A 6003-nucleotide genomic window follows, 5' to 3' on the forward strand; every position below is an offset into this window, starting at 1 on the left:
CCGCTGTCAGCACAGAGACCAATGTGGGGCTCAAACCTACCCATGAGATCATGACCTTAGCAGAAACCAAGAGTCGGATGCCTAACCAACTAAGCCACCCCAGGAGCTCCTGATTCTACAGAGTTATTATTAATAGACATAGTGTGATGTGCTAAACTCCAATCCACTCAATGAAAGTGAAACCCTGAACTACCAATCAACCTGCAGAAATTTTAACTGTAAGATGACAAACATTCTTTCAAAAAAACAAATGGCTGACCACATAGATGATGCTCACTTTTTTGATGAATAAGTTCACAGGCCTTTCTTTTCCTTGTACTGAATTCAAGCCGAGTGTGAAAATACAAAATGAACACTAGGGTAGAGTAGAAAAACCTGGTCTGACCTTAAACTAAGTCACCTTACTTTCCTCAGCTTCAATTTCCTAAAGGATGATACCTTAATTCTGTATGACCAGCTTTCCAAGTTTAACCATCTAAAAGATGTCAACGGGATTATAAGTATACGGTCCAAAAAAAAATCCTCTATAAATCTTCCCAAGTGTAACAAATGAAACATCTTTCAATTACAATTCAGGGCAATTACATGTTTTTGTGAGGAAGCGGAGATTCCTTACCCACTATAAAATGAGGCAGAAAAACTTATTACAAAGCAAAACAGTGTATGCCATAGGTAAGTGAAACTGGCCAAAAGGTATAGAAGAAATCAATTTTGCTTAGGAAAATCAGGGAAAAGATTTATAGACAGTATACTTATGTCTGAACTGAAATGATGGATGTTTCGGTAGATACAAACAATGACATTCCAGATAAAAGGGGCAAAGATGCATTCAGGAACCACTGTATAAGTCTTTTGACTATAGCATAAGACAGTAATAGGATGCCACAGGTAGGGAGGGATCAACAGTTACACAGCTCTAGGCCAAGGGATTTGAAGGACTTTGAGCAGAGGATGGCTATTTTCAAACCAATGATTTAGGAGGCAATTTGGGTGTAAGAATTAACAATATTCCTGGAATCATTTACACCCAGAATGTACTTACATACTACTTATGTAATAAAAATAAATATATAATAAACAAACCATAGGGCAAAAATAGTGGAGATTAGTTACAAAGCTAGTGCAAAAAAGACAAAAGGGGATGATGCCTGGCTGGCTCAGTTGCTAGAGCATGGGACTCTTGATCTCGGGGTCATGAGTTCAAGCCCTATGTTGGGGGTAGAGAAGAAAGAGAGACAGAGAGAAAGAGAGAAAAGGTCTGAAACAAAGGGATAACTATTCTTATGATTAGTGTACATAAAAACTTTAAACATTACATTTCAAAATCATGAGCTATAACTCCAAGGTGACAAACTTTGAAACTAATTACCTGAAAGGGAAAATGCTGAGCTCTTGATGAGGATTAAGAACAGTAAGATGATGTCTTTCGAAACACAACTTCATTCCCTTTTATATTTTACGTAATTAGTTCAACAACACATTCATTACACACAAAAAAACCTCTCTTGAAAACTGTTTAACATCGCATTCAACATATTAGGAATTTCCTCCTGACAACTGTTAACAACATTAACCAAGACATTTTATCCTGGAGGTTTATGCAGAGCTTTCCAGCATTAAAGACAAAATGCATTTCTTAAACCTATACTCTACACTTCCAAAGGCTGCATTTCCTTCAAATCTCAGCACAGGGTTTCAGATTAAGTCTACACTTCTAATTACTGACTTTTCAAACAGTGCTTTTCAGTGAACTGGTTTTATTTGCTTTGCTACATTCTTACAAATGTATGAGTGAAATGTACATTAAAATAGTGTGTATATAGAGAGTGCTAAAGGTTTTGAGCCCATTTTAGCTTTGAAACATGCTTCTCAAAAATTGTGAGCAAAGAGAAAAGGAACTGTAGGATTTTTCTATATATAAGGTCTTAAAATAAGACTCAGTGGGATACCATTTTGAAAGGTCCCAGCAGGAAGCTCAGTTTGGTCACAGGGCCATTTAAGAAGTGCTTCAGCTAATATCTTTAAATGACTTGAAAGTTAGTTTTGTACTTTAATAAAGTATACCAAGTTCATAAAATATAGCATTTCAAAATGGCAATTATTTTTGTTCATTTGAGAGGCAGAAACATCTTACCAAAAATTAGTGTCTTAAACAATGTGTGAGCATTCAATTAAAATTATTATGGACAAATTACCTTCCACAGCACTGAGTACCAAAGATTTCTTACCTCATGGAATGAAATAAAAATTCAAGTTCATCAATTCAGGCTGGTTAAAAAGAAAGCTTTTCATAAGTAAGTCAGAATCTAACCAAAAACCTAATTGGAAAACCCAACATGCAAGGATGAATATGAGATTAGTCTTTACGCATGTCTTGAAGAGACAGTAAGCATCTCGTCTCCTGTCCTCACACAGTAGTTTGGTTTTTAAATGGCACAACCCAAAGTTCAAGGGATGCCACAGCACTTAGCCTGACAAGAGTCCATGGTCACGAGACCGGGACTTAAACGCCCAATATAAAGTTAGAGACTAGAGAGAAAAAACTAAGCTAGAAACTAATCCAGTTGAGTTAGGAACCAAGAGCATTTCAGTTCAGTTCCACCGTGATGCCACAAAACCCTGCCTTAAGACTTCTAAGGTTACAATCTTAGGCAAAAAACGGAAATGCTTTCAGTGATGAATGGTCAAGTCTTTGTGCCTTGATTCCAATGAAGGACTTGGGACCCACACTTGTTGAAAAGGGACCAACGGTCTCAACTCTCAACCAGTTTTATCAACGTGCTTCCATTTCAGTAAAAGTACAACTAGATGCCTAAAACTTTATGTATCATCAGCTCATTTTCTACTTAGACAAGGTAACGATTTGCTGTGTCCTAAAACAAGATTATTTAAACTGTTACCGTATATTTTATTAATAGTTAAAACACTATGCTGTCAATCTTTGGAAAGGTAGGAATGTCAACCTGAGTCACAGATTACTAACAGATTACTGAAGATCTCTACAAAAACAGGTTTGTTCTTAATCTGTTTGACCTGCTTTCTAATTTTTTACTTGTCTTCTCACTTTTTTTCATCTAAGCATCCCTGTTCCTACCAAACGGATCATCACGAGAACACTGTTCAGAATCCCCGTCAAAGTACTCAATTATTGGCTGTTAAAATCACTCTCCCAAGGCAATAGAATTACAAAGAAATAAGGAGAGAAACTAAGGATCGTTACGCAGCTTACAGTAAGAAAACAGGCTTTTTATTGGAGTCCTAAGAAATGTGACGTTAGATTGGGTGGCTTGAGGGGAAAAGTTTACTTCTCAAAGTTTATTTTAAACGCAGCATTTCCAAATCCACTATCAGGCATCTCCTTTTTGTAAAGTACAAATCTTACTCCTGACGAGGTAATTATCTGTGTGAGGCCAGGTGGGTGAATTCTGCAGCGGAACTGGTAACGATAACGAGTAAGTATTTCGTGTGCGGCCTTAAGCAACCTCTACAAAACCTGGAGGAAGGCAACCCCTCCCCAGCCGCGAGGCCTCCAAGCGGTCGGCTCACTAGGGGGGCACTTCCCACGGGAGAGCAGAAGCCGCCACTACAGCACAGACAGCGGCCCAAGTGAAGGAGGGCAGACTTCGGAGAAAGTCGGAGCGCCCCAGCGCGCGAGTGGAACAAAACCTGTGGCGAGAAGTAATGAGGAAGTGCTCGCTCCCGCCTGCCCCTCCCACCGGCGGACACCCGAAACACCAGGGGTTTGACAACGTGCCGGGGGCACCGGGAGTGGGACTGCCAGCTCCGGGTCGACCAGAGAGAAGCAGGAGCCTACCAACTACTCCAAACACGGACCCTCGCCTCTGGAACTAGGCCTCGGGGGCCGAAGCCCACTGCACCCGTCCGGAAGCCCCGAGAGAAAGGGGCAGTTGAGGAGCTCGCGGGGACTGAGGAGGGTGCAGCCCGCGCGAAGCGAGGCCCAGCCGTCCGAATTGCCGCCACCGCCGCCCTCAAGAGCCTCCAGGCCCGGGCCGGGGACCACCCCGGGTCTCACCCGGCGCTCTGCCCTGCGCTCCGGGAAGCCTTCAGCCCCGGCCTTTTCTCTTCAGAGCCCAAAGAGTACGCGAGTCGTGGGAAGAGTCCACCCTCTCCCGCCTCGCCACTTCCCCGTCCCGACTGCCCCTCACTCCGCGGAGCTCCGGGAAACGCTCCCAATGGCCCCTGGACCACCCCGTTCCTTCGCCCACCGGCACTCGCGGTCCGTAGCTGACACTGCCAGCCGGCCCCAGCCCCCTGCCCCGGCCCACCTCACCTCAGGCGGCTCCGGCAGCGCTGGACACAGGAAACTCCTGAGTCCCCGACTCCGGCTCTCCTCGACCCCCTCTTCGGTTAACTCCGCTTGTTTCTCTACAAAATGGCGCCGGAGGTCGCGCGCTCACGTCGCGGCCTTTCCCCTCCCCGTTCCCATTTCATCATTCGCTGCCCGCCCGAGGAGGGATGGACCCAGCACCAGCCAATGATCGTACCCAGCCCGTGGCTCCCGCCCAATCACCGTCAGGTGCCCGCGGATTTAAACCAATCACACACTATCACTTGCAGAAGTCAAGGAAGAAACCAGGCTCCTGCTAGCAACTACCAATCCGGACTCCTACTTCGCGGGTTTTGGCCAATTGCCGCTCACCCGTCCCTTGGGACTGGAGTCGGCGCTCTCGCGCCTGCGCTCGAGAGGAAGACCAATGGAGAGACGCAGATAACTTCGATTTGGGGCTTCATGGACTTCCCACCTGCCCTCGAGGTCTTCCACCAATAAGGGCCTGGGATTGCCTCCGAGAAACAATAAATAAGGGAGGGGGCCCACAAACCCTCACCTCCCTGCGCGGGAACTACTTTGAGTTACGGTAAAACACTTTCCCCCACTCTCCTTTCTCTTTCCAAGTGTCAAGTCCGGTACGCTGCGGGGCGACGTTCCCCTCCCCTCGCGTTCCTTTGGCTGAGAACGCCAACTAGCAAGAAGCAAGCCAGACTGTAACGAGTGATGGCGCTTTGCTTTCTGGGATATGTAGTCGTCCCTCATCCGCGCGCCCCATTCCTGTCGCAAAAGTTTCGCGTCTTTTTCCGTCACTGACTGGGTCCCAAGAGAGCAGTGTGTGCTGGAGAATGTAGTCTCTTATTTGGTCCTAATTTGCTTCACTTTCATCAGAACTTTGTCTTCTATGTAGTTCTGCCTATTGAAGAAGAGATCTCTTACAGAGACATAGGAAGCTAAGGTTCTCTTTTTAGCTTATTCCCTGTAATGGGTATCAGAAAGGATACCTATCAGAAAGGCTCTCCGGAGAAAAAGCATAGAAACCTATATTTTGCTGCGATTTGTCTATAGCAGACTATAAGATTTTATAGTCACCTATTCCCAGACAAAAGTAGGAGGACCGGGAAGGAAGTGTTGACTGGTTGGTTTTCGCTACCTTTGGAAAAAATACCTATCCTCATCACTCCCTCCTAGGCTAGACTCAGTAGCTTGTCTCCTAGCCATCTGTTTCATACTACCCTTTGTGTCTAAAAATACCCTTTTTAAAATCGTGATAAAAAACACTTCACATAAAATTTATCATCTTAACCATTTTTTTAATGTTCTATACAGTAGTGTTAAATATATGCCCATTGTCATACAACTGATCTCTAGAACTTTTTCATTTTGTAAAACTGAAATTGTATACCAGTTGAACAACTCCCAATTTCCTCCCTCCAGTCCCTGACAACCACCATTGTACTTTCTAAGAGTTTGACTACTTTAGATATCTTATATAGGTGGAATCATGCAGTATGTGTCTTTTTGTGATTGGTTTCTTTCACTTAACATAATGTCCTAAAAATACTTTTTGACATCTGCCTTTCCTTGGTTGGAGGCCAACTCTTTTAGCAGACATTTACTCATTGTCTTATGTTTTCAAGCAACTGTATGAAATACAGGAACCCCACATGCAGCTAGGGCAAGGGCTGTTTCAGTCTCGTTTATTGCTGTATTCC

The 6003-nt window shown here is 44.1% G+C and overlaps 1 protein-coding gene across 7 annotated transcripts in view; it reads right to left on the minus strand.

Moving 5' to 3' along the window:
• Positions 1-4399, minus strand: part of CNOT1 (CCR4-NOT transcription complex subunit 1) — a 106655-nt gene extending 102256 nt beyond the window's left edge. For all 7 annotated transcript variants that reach the window (XM_040498180.1, XM_040498176.1, XM_040498181.1 and 4 more), the window contains exon 1: positions 4292-4399. The gene's annotated coding sequence lies outside the window, so the exon portion shown is untranslated. The remainder of the gene's footprint in view (positions 1-4291) is intronic.
• Between the last annotated feature and the right edge of the window lie 1604 nt (positions 4400-6003).

Source organism: Herpailurus yagouaroundi, unplaced genomic scaffold, assembly GCF_014898765.1.
Source record: "Herpailurus yagouaroundi ecotype Mexico unplaced genomic scaffold, PumYag 190, whole genome shotgun sequence".
NCBI classification, from domain to species: Eukaryota; Metazoa; Chordata; class Mammalia; order Carnivora; family Felidae; genus Herpailurus; species Herpailurus yagouaroundi.